The sequence below is a fragment of the Schistocerca cancellata genome, chromosome 8, assembly GCF_023864275.1.
Source record: "Schistocerca cancellata isolate TAMUIC-IGC-003103 chromosome 8, iqSchCanc2.1, whole genome shotgun sequence".
NCBI classification, from domain to species: Eukaryota; Metazoa; Arthropoda; class Insecta; order Orthoptera; family Acrididae; genus Schistocerca; species Schistocerca cancellata.
Genome location: NC_064633.1, coordinates 265,690,539 through 265,708,421, shown reverse-complemented (window position 1 = coordinate 265,708,421; position 17,883 = coordinate 265,690,539).

The window sequence follows — 17,883 nt, the reverse complement described above, 5'->3', positions numbered from 1 at the left end:
TGGTGTTGCCAACCAATAGTGCTCTGGAGTGGGAAAGAAGGCAGAAAATCTCTCCCACTACTTAGAACAGTTTTGAAACAGACCTACGAGACAGCTGACTGGTAGGCACGGTTCACAAACTTTTTGCTCTACGGAAAATAACAGTAAAAAAAAAAAACAGAGCGCTGGGGTCTGAAAATTCAAACTAAGCGTTATTTCATGACGCCACTCCTAAGGTAACGAAATTCACATGCTAACTTCTGGAAAGCGACACCAGGCTCCCGTATCTTGCTAAAAGGCTTCTACGAACAATATGGTGTTTTCTCAACAGAAAGAGTCGTCCCATGTCCCGCCTGAAAAGCATACTGAGGGAACTGAATGCAGGTCTGTTTGCCCGAGGCCGTCATTTTGTCTCAGACTCAAAACATTTTTATGATAGCCAGCTCCTCTTAAAAGGGTTTATCTCTTGCTGGTGCGTTTGTAGGCTCCCAGCTAAGCAGTCCCTTCATCGTATTAAAAAATATAAATGAACAGAAAACAATAAAAGTAACAGTCACTGGAGGCACTGAACATTGATTGCAGTTATTACGCGGCGTTCGTTCTCGACTACTTGACCAAGGTAAAAGAGCATAAAAATGTTCTGAAATATGTTTGGTGACAGTTTCAGGAAAAACTGGCTACCTAACACTGGTAATAGTTGAGCTGGGATGCCTAGCAACTATTTCCACACCATTGAATCAAAGTTTCTCTTACACAATGTTCCGTTTATTAACTGGAATTCTTCTTTGGTCGGTTCCTTCTTCTTTAAATGGTGCTGATGATCTTGCCGTTTAGTGCTCTACAACATGTCACATGCTTCTTCCAGATTTCTGTGGTTCTCAGTGCCGCTGTATCATACAAACATCACGCACCGATTACTGGGATTTCATTCACACTGCTGTAATCCGCCAAATGACTCCCTAAAAGTCAGTTGATGTCATGTTTGTACCCGCTTTTGTATACCGCTATGATGTCGTACTCCTAAATCCTGGAGCACATCTCTCTGGTTGATCCAACGAATCCGTCCGACTAGTCATCCAGCATATAGAATGGCGATGTGGCAAAACGATGAATGGTTTGCCAAATAAATATGGCCGGAACTTGATGGCCCAAATAACTGCAAGACACTTTTTCTCGGTTGTAGAGTAGTTCATCTCGGAGTTGGTGAGTGCCATGTGAGCATAAACTATCACACCCTTCCAGCGTTTTCCTGATTTTCTGCTAGAACTGCACTTATCATATAATTAAAGACAACGAACGTTTTCTCTTGCAGCTCATTCCATGAAAATTTGGAATCTCCCTGAAATAGTTGTTAAAAGAGATGTTCCTTGGTATGTAAGTCCTTTACCAAACACCCACCACCAGTACGAGCATAGTCTGAGAAAACTTTTCATATCACGAATGTGACAAGCAGTTGGAAAACACGCCTGTAACTGCATCGACGTTAACTAGGTGCTCAAAGATTTTATGTCTTGGGTGACGATGGGGCACTTTTTTTGGATTCAGCTGGAGGCCTGCGGTTGAACACAATACAGAATTGTCATCAAACAGCTTAGATGTACTTCAAACATCATTGAAAAAACAACTATGTCACCCTGATAGCAAAGACACGACTTCCATTTCATGTGTAGTAGAATGTCGCCCATCATACACTGGAAAATGGAATGTTAAATAGACAAAAAGCTGAACTTGATGACGCCTATGGCGGTAGCCTTTTCCTGAACAGCCTCGCCAACTTCGATTTACCGATGGCCACTGTGCATGCTTGAGTCGTGGGCGCTCGATGTACGTGGAAGGCGCGTGGTGCTTGGGGAGTGAGATTAGATGGCTCGCGAGAAGCAGTGGCGGTAGTATCGCATGCACAAAGTATAAAAGGGCAGTGCACTTTGGAGCTGTCATTAGTACTTAGGTGATTTGCATGAAAGGCTTTCCGACGTGATTATGGCAGCACGACAGGAATTAACAAATGGTTCAAATGGCTCTGAGCACTATGGGACTTAACTGCTGAGGTCATCAATCCCATAGAACTTAGAACTACTTAAACCTAGCTAACCTAAGGACATCACACACATCCATGCCCGAGGCAGGATTTGAACCTGCGATCGTAGCGGTCGTTCGGTTCCAGACTGTAGCGCCTAGAACCACTCGGCCACACCGGCCGGCAGGAATTAACAGACTCTTAATGCGGAATGGTAGTTGGAATTGGACGAATGGGACATTCCATTTTGCAAATCGTTAGGAATTCAATATTCTGAGATTCACAGTGTAAAGAGTGTGCAAGAACACAGATTTCAGGCATTACGTCTCACAGTTGACAACGCAGTGGCCGGCTGCCTTCACTTAATGACCAAGAGCAGCGGAGTTTGCGTAGAGTTGTCAGTACTAACACACAATCAACAGTGCATGAAATAATAGCAGAAATCAACGTGGGTCGTACGAGGAACGTATCCTTTGGGACAATACAGGGAAATTAGGGGTTAGTGGTCTATGACAGCAGACGAACAACGCAAGTACCTTTGCTAATAGAACGCCACGGCATGCAGCGGCTCTATTGGTCCCTAGACGACTGAAAAACCGTGGCTTGGCCAGATGAGCCTCGATTTCAGCTGGTAAGAGCTGACGGTAGGGTTCGAGTGTGGCGCAGACCCCACGAAGCCACGGACTCGAGTTGTCAGCAAGGCACTGTGCAGGCTGTTGGTGGCTTCGTAATAGAGTGGGATGTGTTTACAATGAATGAACTGGGTCCTTTGGTCTAATTGAAATTGGAGACCATGTGTAGACATTTTATATAGATGAAAATGCTCCATGTCGTCGGCCCACAGTTGTTCGCAATTGGTTTGAAGAACATTCTGAACAATTCGAGCGAATCGTTTGGTACACAGATCGCCCGATACCAATCCTATCGAACATCCATGGCACATAATCGAGAGGTCAGGTCGTCCATAAAATCCTGCATCGGCAGTACTTTTGCATTTACTGTCAGCTCACTATTTCCGCTGGGGAGCTCCATCGATTGTTGAGTCCACGCCACATCTAGTTGCTGCACTACGTCGTGAAAAAGAAGGTCTCCCATGTCTTTTGTCACCTCAGTCTTCGATTTCGCTGAAGAAGGAACCCCTGAGTCGACTAGCGCACAGACAGGTTGGGCGTCGATGAAGACGTCGGTAACATTTACTGGCATCTTGGTAACTGGCGTCCATGCAGGATTTTTACCTGTGGCGGGCTCACCTACATAGATAGTCGGCTTGCTTAGCTTTCCGGGGCTAGGGGAGCAGTTAGAGGCTCTGTACGACGGCGGTAAAGAACTACGACGTACTGGGGAGCGACGTAGTTCAGAGTGCGGCGATGGGCTTATTCTCACAGGCCGACTATAGTCATCTGCAGTTGAGTGACGTGAATAGTAGTGTTGTGACGGGTGACGTCTTGCGGCGCAAGAGTTGTCAACATTCGTCTTCTTTCTCTGCTTCCAGGGCGCCCACAGTGGAAACATACCGGCGTGTTATACTCCGCTTTCCGAACATCTATTCTTCTGCAGGACGTTATACGAAGGTTGGAGCTTTAATAGTGGCAACTATTTATTTAGAGCTCGTACAAAATAGATACTTGTTTCAAAGTTTTACTGACCTTCAATATAGTCGCCAGCATTGTGTAAGCCGTTGCCAGCGATGTGGAAGTTGTAGGATACTCTTAGCAGTGCCAGTTATGTTGACAGTTCGAGCGGCGCGGTCTATTGCCCGACGAATTTGTAGCAGTTCTGAAGCAAATGCCGTGAAATGTTTCCTTCAGTTTAGAAATCGAGTTGAACTCACAAGGGCTTAAGTCACGGGAGTGCAGTAGGTGGTACAGCACTTGGCAGCCCCATCAGTCAAACAAGTCAGTAACAGCTTGCATTGTACTTGCTTGAGCTTTGTGCTGCAAAATGATGGTCAGGTCTTGCAGAAAGTGTCATCACTTCTCTCTAAGCTGGTCGTATGTTGTGTTCCAAAACTGAACAGCACAGAGACAGAAGTGATGACACTTTCTGCAAGGCCTGACCATCATTTTGGAGCACAATGCTCAAGCCCGTACAGTGCAAGCTGTTACCGACTTCTTTGACTGATGGGGCTGCCAAGTGCTATACAACATGCTGCACTCCCGACTTCAGCCCTCGTGAGTTCAACTCAATTTCTAAACTTACAGAAAACTTCACGGCATTCGCTTCAAAACTACTACAAATTCGTGTAGAAGGGCAACGCTCGAACCGTCAACATAACTGGCACTGATGAGAGTATTCTACGACTACCACATCGCTGGCAACAGGTTATACACAATGCTGATGGCTGGTTTGAAGGTCAGTAAAAAGTTGAAAAACGTACCTATTTTGTACGAGATGTGAATAAATAGTTGCCATTTTTAAGTTTCCAACCCTCGTACTTGGCGGAGGAGTTGGTTGTGACTGCTTTTATCGGATGCTGCGTTGTCGTTTGGTGGTTGCGGCGTTAAGTTGACCGAGTCTTTGGACTGGTGGTGTAGATTGATGCTCCTCTTCTTCAAAAGTCTCTATTACCTCCTAACGTACGTACACAATCATGGCAGATTTGTACTCGGTCCGACGTTTCTGGCTGCCACAAACTGCTATATCTATTCTCTTAGCACCTGGTGCATCAAGAGTTGGGGTCGCAGTAGTCTTCTGCGACCCATCATTCCCTAAGAGCCGAAGCACTGAGAGGATAGTGATGCTCGACGCTATGGTTTGGAGAGAAGTCGACATTCTAACTCTTCCTAAAGATGTTCCATTGGATTCATTGCCAGCCTCCAGGTGCGCCACTCCATTTCAAGCATGTTACTGTCCACAAACCATTGTCTCACAGATGCTACTTTAAGATAGCATGCTTTATCATGCTGATACAAACAAACATTGCCTCCGGGCTGTTCCTCTTCTAAATTGCCACAGGGTATAACGTGATTCATCACTCCAAAAGAATCGCTTCTAATAATCACCTGTCCCTTAGCATTACTCTTCACACCTCTTCAAGCGTCGCTTTGCATTGACTACAGTAATGTGTGGCTTATGTGGAGCTGCTCTACCGTTGTACCCCATTGTTTTTAATTCTTACGTAGTGATAGTGGTAGCTGGATTGCTGGCAGCACTTTGGGACTCGCCAGTGACTGCTTCCTGTCAGTACATGTGATATGTTACATCCACCCTCGCCACGTGGTCTCGTCACGGTCCAGGGCGGCTTACTCCCCCTCCCCCCCCCCTTTCTCCCTCCGTTGAAGGTTCGTGTCCTCCCTCGGGCATGGGTGAGCGTGTTGTCTTTAGCGTAAGTTAGTTTAAGTTAGATTAAGTAGTGCGTAAGCTTAGGGACCGATGACCACAGCAGTTTGATCCCATAAGATCTTACCACAAATTTACAATTACATCCACCCTCCACAATGTTTGTCGGCCCATTATTGCCGGTACGTCAAGTTTGCTTGGTCTTGGTTTAGCTACAGTTCTTCCTTTGATTTTCCATTTTACAGACAACTTGGACAGGATTCGGAGGGTTGAAATGTTCCCTGTGGGTTTGTTACTCAGGTGACATCCAGTGACTAATCCATATCGAAGTTTAAATGGTTCAAACGGCTCTGAGCACTATGGGACTTAACATCTGAGGTCATCAGTCCCCTAGACTTAGAACTACTTAAGCCTAACTAACCTAAGGACATTACACACATCCATGCCCGAGACAGGATTCGAACCTGCGACCGTTGCAGCAGCGCGGTTCCAGACTGAAGCGCCTAGAAACGCTCGGCCACAGTGGCCGGCCATATCGAAGTCACTGAGCTCTCCTAACAGACCCATTCTGCTGGTACCACTTCTCTACTATCACGATGCTCTCCGCCTCCTTTTATACTGGCAGACACGTCTCTCGTAATACCCAGTGGTCAGTCCTGCATTGCAAGGGGCTCTTCGGATACTTTTGATCAGCTAACATATGTGGAAGTCGGAGCGTTCCAATTATTTGAAACGCCTCAGTTTTCCCCCTGCCAAAACTTCTTTGTGGACAGGCATGTCTTCCCAATCGAATATGATTTCTTCCCCTTGCAATCCAGGTATTTTCTCAATTTTTTTTTTTGTGAAGATGGTACACAGTAGTTACTAATGTGTACCACGCATTGTATTGCGCTTAGAAAAGTAATAGTAAAGAAAAACAGACAACTGCGAGTATAACTCGCGTTCGAGGGTTTCGAAGAAACATAATTATGTATATAGAAAAAAACTAAACTAAACTCCGTCCGAACAGGCCCAGAGAGGCCCAACGGTACCGACCGGCCGCCTTGTCATCCTCAGCCCACAGGCGTCACTAGATGCGGATATGGAGGGACATGTGGTCAGCACATCGCTCTATCGACCGTATGTCAGTTACGAGACGGGAGCCGCTACTTCTCAATCCAGTAGCTCCTCAGTTTGCCTCACAAGGGCTGAGTGCACCCCGCTTGCCAACAGCGCTCGGCAGACCGGATGGTCACCCATCCAAGTGCTAGCGCAGCCCGACAGAGATTAACTTCGGCGGTCTGACGGGAGCGGGTGTTACCACTGCGGCAGGGCCGTTGGCATGTATATAGAAAATAACTGTAATTACGTGTGACTCCGTAGTCTGGTACAAGCCTTTCTATTGGACTTCAGCGATTTGCATGTCGCAATCCCACCCCGGTGACCCAACCGAGGAAGGGGGACATACTGTTTAACGTGGAACCGAACCACTTGTTGTTTCTGGCGACTTCTCACTCCCTTGAGAAGTGAAGTTTAGTTAAAAACGAAGACTGAAAAAGTCCGTGGTCCGAGCCAGATGGCATGTCGCTAACTCTCGGTTTCCAGGCATGCGCTTTACCACTATTTTTATATAATCTATATAGTTCATCGTCATTTTTCAGCAGCAGTTCTGAGCGGGTGTCGAATGACATCAACAATGCAAACTTCACTCATTTTTTTTACTACACAGGGCACGCTGAGCTGCCGTGCTGGTTAGACCACTAGACCAGACAGGTGTACAGCAGAAAGGCGATGTCTCTACGTTTCTTACTTTTACAGTAGAGACAAAAAACTGAATAAATCTGGTTTAATGCAGTTTATGTCGTGATTTCCGATTTTTTATGTACGTATACTGGCGTATTACATACATTTAAAAGTCAAGTAGGACATAAGTGGGAAGAGGGGACGAATTTGGTGGTTTTGAACATGTTTCCTTTCTGTAGTACACTGGAATTTCAAATTAATTTTAGGTTTAAGTTACTTAGCATATAACTGCACATATAAAGGTCATTCATTGCAATAAACATTTTTAAGTTACTTAGCATAGAAGTGTACATATCAGCGTCATTTATTGCAATAAACATTGTTTCTTACATATTTGTGAACGATATTTGACGCTGTTCGAGTGCATCACTAAGATGTCTTCATCTACATCATGAGATGCCGTTGTTATCGGCCATGAAGTGAATGAATTCCAAAACTGTATTTGTCTTGAGGGGTGTAGATCAAATATTTCTTGATGTCATCCATTTTGTTGTCACTTATAGGCACTACAGATATGTAGGCTTTCTTTGAAAGTAGTTGTAAAGGTTGTACCGCTTTTCCCATACTAAAAGCGTCCAACTTCAAACCAATAAAATTTCTTTGGTTCATAACACAAAGCGGAGTTTCAGCTGAGAAGGTCATCTAATGGTATTTTGAAATAGTGAGAATCCTTTTCAGGTGTCTAGGAACGGCTTTACCTTACTAATCATCGCTCAGGCGGGTTATTTCGTAGAAAGCAGGAACAGTAGTTGATAAAAGAATAGTACTTAATTTGAACAATGGGAACATTGTTACTGTTTTTTTGGGAATATTTTGTGAGTCCAACATGATCATTCACTGGATGGTATTTTCCTCCTTCTTGAGCTTTCTCCTTGTGATATTATAGATCGATACTACCCTCACCAGCGTCTCATAGTTGTCAACAGAAACGCACGTTTCCTGCAGACGCCAATAGCGATCGCGTTGGGACCCGGTGGATCCATTGATGCGCGCCTGCTGAGGCATGCATTCGGAGGCTTCGACTATGAGCGCCCTCAATCGCCGCGATATAGAATGACCTGCACCAGCCACATGGCCTAATCTCAGTCGCAGTCTTCGAAGGTTCGCTCGTGCACTAGTAGTGGGCGCACGACGCTTTTTAATTGATTCTTGTAATAGCTGGACTCTACTGCTCTCCGTTCTTTTCTTAAGTTTCTACATCTACATCTACATTGTTACTCTACAATTCACACTTAAGTGCCTGGCAGAAGGTTCATCGAACCATTTTCATAGCACTTCTCTACCATTCCACTCATGAAGAGCGCGTGGGAATAAGGAACACCTCAATCTTTCCGTTCGAGCTCTGATTTCTCTTATTTCATTATGATGACCATTTCTCCCTACGTAGGTGGGTGTCAACAAAATATTTACGCATTCGGAAGAGAAAGTTGGTGATTGAAATTTCGTTAATATATCTCGGCGCAAAGAAACCGCCTTTGTTTCAGTGACTGCCACCCCAACTCGCGTATCGTATCAGTGACACACTCATCCCTATTGCGCGATAACACGAAACGAGCTGCCCTTCTTTGCACTTTTTCTATGTCCTCCGTCAATCCTACCTGGTAAGGATCCCATACCGCGCAGCTATATTTAAGCAGAGGACGGACAAGTGTAATGTAGGCTGTGTCTTTTGTGGGTTTGTCGCATCTTCTAAGTGTTCTGCCAACAAAGCGTAGTCCTTGTTTCGCCTTCCCCACAATATTATCTATGTGGTCTTTCGAATTTACGTTGCTCGTAATTGTAATTCCTTGGTATTTAGTCCAATTGCCAGCCCTTAGGTTTGTGCGATTTATCGTATACCCAAAATTTATCGGATTTCTTTTAGTACCCATGTGGATGACCTCGCACTTTTCTTTGTTTACTGCTAATTTCCACTTTTGGCACCATACAGATATTCTCTCTAGATCAATTTGTAATTGGAATTGATCATCTGATGATTTTAATAGACGGTAACTTACAGCGTCATCTTCAAACAATCTAAGAAGGCTGCTCAGATTATCACCCAGATCATTTTATAAATCAGGAACAGCAGAGGGCCTCTGACACTACCTTGCGGAATGCCAGATATCACTTCTGTTCTACTCGATGATTTACCGTCTGTCACTACGAACTGTGACAGCTGGAGGAAGGTGCAAGTTAAGTAAAACTTCTGTTTACTGTACTTACGTATTCGCTGATCATTTCTGCTCCTGTCCAGCTACCCTATGACAACAGTTGCTGCACCACTCTGCACTCCACGTCTCCTTACCGTTGTATACGAGATAGTACACAGCACCCATAATTATCCCAAAGTTCCCAAGATTGGACACTGACGACTAACCACTAATGGGAAAGATAACTTTCATGTCACCGAATGTTAACATTTTATGCCGCGTCATCGTCATCCTAACCAAAGCATTGTTTTCGTTCTGGCCCCTTACACATACAAAATTTTCTCGTCCTTGTCGATCTTATGTTTGATGTACTGGTTCAACATCGTTCACACTTCATTTGAGCCCTTTCCTCCCTCACCTTCATGGTAGATGAAAACTTCATTTTCCGTGAAGCTATGTTATGCACACACAAAACAATTGCCTCAAGTAATAGGTGTCCTGAATGGGAATGAAAAATGGAGAAACGTTGGAAATGAATTCAATACAGATTCCAACATTACCTTCACATATTTGGCGGTGATTTTCGTAGGATGGGGCGAAGGGGAGGGGGGGAGGGTGTACAACTGTTGGAGTCTGCGCGTATGCACCAGATGTTCAGGGATGACCACTCTCATATCTTGTTGCACAGAGGCAACATGTCCTGGATTACTTTCCTGTCTGCAGTAAACAGAAAACTGACGGTGTTATTAGGCATATAGGTTTCCTTTTTGCGGTAAACAATTCATTGATCCCCTCAGAATCATCAACTACTTTCGTTTCTGCGGTAAGTGGTTCATATAAAAGGTATTGATAGCGACAGTGCGAGTATCAAAACATGTCACATATATGGCTGTATCTTTTCGTTGGCTTAGAAGCTTCAATTATTTACACCGCCAACCGACAGTAGACCTTAATACCTGACATTAATTTCAATATGATACCTAGACCTGTTTTTGAAAAAAGGATGCGTAACAGATGGATGGATAACGAAGGACAAAAATTATCTTTTGTGTGATAAAGTTAAAAATTAACAATTTTGGTATTTTTTTCAGCTATTTGTACTGTGAGACGTTGCTTCTTGTCAAATTGTGTGGTCTAGGTAAGTAGGAAGTATCCCATCGCTTTTGATGAGTAAGTTTGCGAGTATCTAAACATGTGACAAAAATAGCCGTACCTTTTGACTGCATTGACTTAGAAGCTTAAACTTCTTACACAGCCAAGGAATCGTAGACCTTAAGGCCGAGCGGTTCTAGGCACTAAAGTCTGGAACCGCGCTACCGCTGCGGTCGCAGGTTCGAATCCTGCCTCGGGCATGGATGTGTGTAATGTCCTTAGGTTAGTTAGGTTTAAGTAGTTCTAAGTTCTAGGGAACTGATGACCTTAGAAGTTAAGTCCCATGGTGCTCAGAGCCATTTGAACCTTAATATGTAACATAACTTGATATCTCTACACATTCTTGAGAAAAAGGAGTCTCAACAGCAGGACTGACAGATGAAAAACGAAATGCTCCTATAAGGGTTCTGTTTTCTCCGACTGAGGTACGGAACCCTAAAAAGAGCTATTACAAGAAATTTGCAGTGACCGTGAGGCGTTAGTAGTGCCTGGGTAGCAGGCCCGCAGGAGGAGAGTTTTCTAGTTACTGTCTTTGTCCAGAACACAGTTATAAACTACAAGGAAGTTTCAAACTGCGCAATCTCCTCTGCACAGCGAAGGATTCATTTTGGATTTACTAGAAACTTCGTTTGCTTTTCAGAAAACACTAGCCGCTACGTTTTCGTCAGTTAAAAAGAATATGCCATTTTGATGCAGGGTTGCCAGCGGCATCGTTTCTGACGTGTATTGGTGGATCCACATTGACAAAATGCCGCATGAAATCAATTGAATTATTTTTAAACCGGTCCTGACATAATTGTTAAATTAGTTTTCTCGCTTTCTTTTGAGCGTTCAGTGCAGTATGGTAGTGTAGAATTGACGATAGACTTTCTTCTAATATCTCCGCTAAGTCTTATTTTATACGAGCTTATTGATAGCTGCTTCGCTCACTTTCCGTGTTAACTACAGCAAAATTAATTTTATGAACATACGAATATAATAGACCTACTGAAAAAGTAATTTATTAAAAAGGCGTTTCTTTTTCTATACAATTCTGGCAATGCCGATCTGTCGTGGTGACTGATAAAGAGCTTCCTCTGATTTAGTTCACAAATTACAACATCTTCTAAACTTTTCACGCTAATTAAGACCATAGTAGCATGTCTTTTCCGAATGTACTTCTAACCGAAAAGCGATTCTGAAGATCTTTGTTAATCCTGCCTTTTGAGTTCTTGTGGCAATATTTCTATGGAAACTTTCAGCCCCCAAGACATATTTCTTTATTTCTAACCGAGAAGTGAAATACCAAATTTTCATAGGTTTAGCTTAAAAATGTTTTAACATGATGAAATATTTCCACAAAAATTTTCATTCCCTATTTCACACCGTTAGCTTAAAAAATACTTTCATAATGAAATATTTCCACAACAACCTTCAGCTGTCTAACCACCTTAGTGGTTGACTTTCCAAAATTTCTGAAACACCATTTTTTTCTGCCCAGGAAACTAAATACCAGTCTTCAAAATTTCCTAAATAGCAACATATTTTCAAAAACCGTTCATCCCCTACTTCACGCCCTTAGGGGTGTAGTTTCGAACCATCAAAAGCTAAAATATCCCAGCAGTGTAAGATCAACATTCTCACCAAATTTCAAGTTTTTAGGTTTGAGATGGTCGGTGATGAGTCAGTGAATCAGTCAGGCCCCATTTTAAACCCTTAGAGGTTTCATTTCCAAAAACATTGACACATGTAACTTTTTTATTTCCAACCGAGAAGTCAACTTCAAATTTTCGTAGAATTAGCTTTAAAAATGATTTCATAATGAAATATTTTCATAAAACTTCTCATCCCCTATTTCATCCCCTTAGGAGTTGAATTTCCAAAAACAGTGAAATAAGTAATTTTAACCGAGAAGTCAAATACCAGTTTTCGTAGATGTAACTTTAAAGGTCATTAATAATGATTTATTTCCAAAAAAACTGTCACCGACTATTTAACCCCCGAAGTCACTGAATTTCCAAAAACGCTGCAACACGTATATTTTTGTTTCTCACCAAGAAACAAAATACCATTTTTCGCAGTTTCTAGCTTCAAAATTGCCTTAATAGTGACATCTTTTCAAAAAAAAAACCTTTCACCTTCTCTTAGGGGTGGACTTTCGCAAAATTCCTTCTTAAACGATGCCTACAGAGTGAGGCCAACGTGCTCTCAACATTTCAAGTTCCTATCCTTAGCGGTAACGGCTGACGGATGATGAGTCTATCAGTCAGGACATTTCCTTTTGTACTGCATATACAAGATATCTTTAATTGCCGACTGTACGAGACCATGTTGCAAAATTTCTCATCGTTTATTTCCCCCGATGTAGTTTTAGGGCGATCTGTGCTTTGACTGGTCCAAGAGAAGATAAGCCACGTTTGAATATAACAGCATTTTTCCCAGTTTCTTGGAATAAAGGTTCGTGTTCCTTGTCAACTCTGAATAAATATTGAAATATTTGCATTAATGGTAAACCGCAGCTAAACAATGAATTTTTGTACACCATATCTTTTGCGTAAAAATTGGATCTAAAGTGAAAAGACACCTACCTAGACCTTATCGTCGGATCGAGAAAGCGATCCTTCCCAGAGATCATAGCGGCAGACTGTTTGAAACTCACACAATTCGCTCAATGTCATCGGAAACTCGTGTTGAAATGGTGCGAAACTTTCACCTCCGAAAAAAAAAAAAAAACGCTCCGTCATCAGCTCTGGTGGTAGCGTTCGAGCATTAGGTGATTAATAAACACAGTTGTTCAATAGTATTGCCTGTTATTTAATAAGAAAATGAGCTTAATTTCCTCCATCACTCATTCTTATAAGAAACTAATGGGAATTGCAACTCCCCAACCTCTCCCCATAGATCCTGGGTACGTGCTTGGTACTGCATGTGGAGTTTTAAATACAATATTCTTTCAGATATAAAAAGGTGAATCATGCTTTTCCAAAAATAGCAGGACGAATCACTTTACCCTTCGAACTTCTGATATCATTTGACACTTTATCGTTGATGCAATGACAGCCGAAATTGGTTGCTAAGACTAATGAGAGTCGATGTTTCCTTTACGATAACCTATACTTTATTACGTCTGTCACAGTGACATTTAGTACTGAGATTTTTCCCTTCCGTTTTTTAGTTATAGCGATGCAACCGGAAAAATTCAAACCTGAAGTATAGACCTCTTTTTTGTATTCGGCGGAAACTAAATTTGAGAAGCTACTACTGCATAGTTTTCACTAATTACGAATGTATGTCGGTGACCCTGACTGTATGTATGTAGTAATTAATTATTTCGCTATCGGGGCTTTATTGCACACCACCTTGAAATAGAATTTGAATTAGTGAACGAAGTCGAAGATTACTCACAAACTGGATGTTTGTTTACTCTGGGTGATATCAGTTGCCATTGGTAGTCAGCAGATTCTTGTCAATGGTAACGCCTTTCGATTGTGATCCTTCCATAGTCTGAAAAACGCATACACAACGAAATACAGTGTCAGCTATGATCACTTTGTTGGCACCTGTTAACTGACCTACACAGGTGTGCAACACCTCGCCACACATTGGGGCTTAGTTCGAAGCGGGACTCCTCACTGAAGTTATACTCCAGTGAATGTGATTCCAGGCCGAAGACGTGTCTGGAGGCGCATTGGAAATCGTTAGGATACCAATATGACTGTCTCCCGCCCGACAACCAGGAGTGATGGTCTGGAATGCCATTTTTTTTTTTTTTTTTTGTTATCAGGACCTCTTTGGTCGTCATCTGCGGCACCCTTACAACACAGCGATACGTCGACTATGTTCTACGCTCCGTTTTGTTACCCTTCATGGTGAGCCACCTTGAGCTTAACACTTCAACAAGACAACGCCTGCCCACACACAGCGAGAGTTTCTACTGCTTGTCTTCGTGCTTTCCAAACCTTACCTTGGCAAGCAAGATCACCGGATCTCTCGCCAGTTGAGAATGTTCATCTACATCTACATCTACATCATACTCCGCAAGCCACCTGACGGTGTGTGGCGGAGGGTACCTTCAGTACCTCTATCGGTTCTCCCTTCTATTCCAGTCTCGTATTGTTCGTGGAAAGAAGGATTGTCGCTATGCCTCTGTGTGGGCTCTAATCTCTCTGATTTTATCCTCATGGTCTCTTCGCGAGATATACGTAGGAGGGAGCAATATACTGCTTGACTCTTCGGTGAAGGTATGTTCTCGAAACTTTGACAAAAGCCCGTACCGAGTTTATCTATCATCTCCGTAACGCTTTCGCGATTACTAAATGATCCTGTAACGAAGCGCGCTGCTCTCCGTTGGATCTTCTCTATGTCTTGTATCAACCCTATCTGGTACGGATCCCACACTGCTGAGCAGTATTCAAGCAGTGGGCGAACAAGCGTACTGTAACCTACTTCCTTTGTTTTCGGATTGCATTTCCTTAGGATTCTTCCAATGAATCTCAGTCTGGCATCTGCTTTACCGACAATCAACATTATATGATCATTCCATTTTAAATCACTCCTAATGCGTACTCCCAGATAATTTATGGTATTAACTGCTTCCGCTACGGTCGCAGGTTCGAATCCTGCCCCGGGCATGGATGTTTGTGATGTCCTTAGGTTAGTTAGGTTTAACTAGTTCTAAGTTCTAGGGGACTAATGACCTCAGCAGTTGAGTCCCATAGTGCTCAGAGCCATATTAACTGCTTCCAGTTGCTGACCTGCTATTTTGTAGCTAAATGATAAAGGATCTATCTTTCTGTGTATTCGCAGCACATTACACTTGTCTACATTGAGATTCAGTTGCCATTCCCTGCACCATGCGTCAATTCGCTGCAGATCCTCCTGCATTTCAGTACAATTTTCCATTGTTACAACCTCTCGATACACCACAGCATCATCTGCAAAAAGCCTCAGTGAACTTCCGATGTCATCCACCAGGTCATTTATGTATATTGTGAATAGCAACGGTCCTATGACACTCCCCTGCGGCACACCTGAAATTACTCTTACTTCGGAAGACTTCTCTCCATTGAGAATAACATGCTGCGTCCTGTTATCTAGGAACTCCTCAATCCAATCACACAATTGGTCTGATAGTCCATATGCTCTTACTTTGTTCAATAAACGACTGTGGGGAACTGTATCGAACGCCTTGCGGAAGTCAAGAAACACGGCATCTACCTGTGAACCCGTGTCTATGGCCCTCTGAGTCTCGTGGACGAATAGCGCGAGCTGGGTTTCACATGACCGTCTTTTTCGAAACCCATGCTGATTCCTACAGAGTAGATTTCTAGTCTCCAGAAAAGTCATTATACTCGAACACAATACGTGTTCCAAAATTTTACAACTGATCGACGTTAGAGATATAGGTCTATAGTTCTGCACATCCGTTCGACGTCCCTTCTTGAAAACGGGGATGACCTGTGCCCTTTTCCAATCCTTTGGAACGCTACGCTCTTCTAGAGACCTACGGTACACCGCTGCAAGAAGGGGGGCAAGTTCCTTCGCGTACTCTGTGTAAAATTGAACTGGTATCCCATCAGGTCCAGAGGCCTTTCCTCTTTTGAGCGATTTTAATTGTTTCTCTATCCCTCTGTCGTCTATTTCGATATCTACCATTTTGTCATCTGTGCGACAATCTAGAGAAGGAACTACAGTGCAATCTTCCTCTGTGAAACAACTTTGGAAAAAGACATTTAGTATCTCTGCCTTTAGTCTGTCATCCTCTGTTTCAGTACCATTTTGGTCACAGAGTGTCTGGACATTTTGTTTTGATCCACCTACCGCTTTGACATAAGACCAAAATTTCTTAGGATTTTCTGCCAAGTCAGTACATAGAATTTTACTTTCGAATTCATTGAACGCCTCTCGCATAGCTCTCTTCACACTACATTTCGCTTCGCGTAATTTTTGTTTGTCTGCAAGGCTTTGGCTATGTTTATGTTTGCTGTGAAGTTCCCTTTGCTTCCGCAGCAGTTTTCTAACTCGGTTGTTGAACCACGGTGGCTCTTTTCCATCTCTTACGATCTTGCTTGGCACATACTCATCTAACGCATATTGTACGATGGTTTTGAACTTTGTCCACTGATCCTCTACACTATCAGTACTTGAGACAAAACTTTTGTGTTGAGCCAACAGGTACTCTGAAATCTGCTTTTTGTCACTTTTCCTAAACAGAAAAATCTTCCTACCCTTTTTAATATTCCTATTTACGGCTGAAATCATCGATGCCGTAACCGCTTTATGATCACTGATTCCCTGTTCTGCGTTAACTTTTTCAAATAGTTCGGGTCTGTTTGTCACCAGAAGGTCTAATATGTTATCGCCACGAGTCGGTTCTCTGTTTAACTGCTCAAGGTAGTTTTCAGATAAAGCACTTTAAAAAATTTCACTGGATTCTTTGTCCCTGCCACCCGTTATGAACGTCTGAGTCTCCCAGTCTATATCCGGCAAATTAAAATCTCCACCCAGAACTATAACATGGTGGGGAAATCTACTCGAAATATTTTCCAAATTATCCTTCAGGTGCTCAGCCACAACAGCTGCTGAGCCAGGGGGCCTATAGAGACATCCAATTACCATGTCTGAGCCTGCTTTAACCGCGACCTTCACCCAAATCATTTCACATTTCGGATCTCCGTCAATTTCCTTCGATACTATTGCACTTCTTACCGCTATAAACACGCCTCCCCCTTCACTGTTCAGCCTGTCTCTGCGGTATACATTCCAATCTGAGTTTAGGATTTCGTTACTGTTTACGTCTGGTTTCAGCCAACTTTCTGTCCCTAGTACTATATGGGCGTTGTGATCGTTTATTAATGAGAGCAGTTCTGGGACCTTTCTATAGACGCTCCTGCAGTTTACTATTAGCACATTAATATTGTTATTCCCTGTTGCATTTTGCCTACTCCTATCTTGCCGCGTCTCAGGAGGCGTCTTGTCGGGCCTAGGGAGGGGATTCTCTAACCTAAAAAACCCCCATGTGCACTCCACACGTACTCCGCTACCCTTGTAGCCGCTTCCGGCGTGTAGTGCACGCCTGACCTATTCAGGGGGACCCTACATTTCTCCACCCGATAGCGGAGGTCGAGAAATTTGCACCCCAGATCTCCGCAGAATCGTCTGAGCCTCTGGTTTAAGCCTTCCACTCGGTTCCAAACCAGAGGACCGCGATCGGTTCTGGGAACGATACTACAAATAGTTAGCTCTGATTCCACCCCGCGAGCGAGGCTTTCCGCCTTCACCAATTCCGCCAACCGCCTGTACGAACTGAGGATGACCTCTGAACCCAGACGGCAGGAGTCATTGGTGCCGACATGAGCAACAATTTGCAGTCGGGTGCACCCAGTGCTCTCTATCGCCGCCGGTAGGGCCTCCTCCACATCTCGGATGAGACCCCCCGGCAAGCAGAACACTGGCCTTCTTCCCCGACCTTCTCGCTATTTCCCTAAGGGGCTCCATCACCCGCCTAACGTTGGAGCTCCCAATTACTAATAAACCCCTCCCCCCGTGTGCCTGCTCGGACCT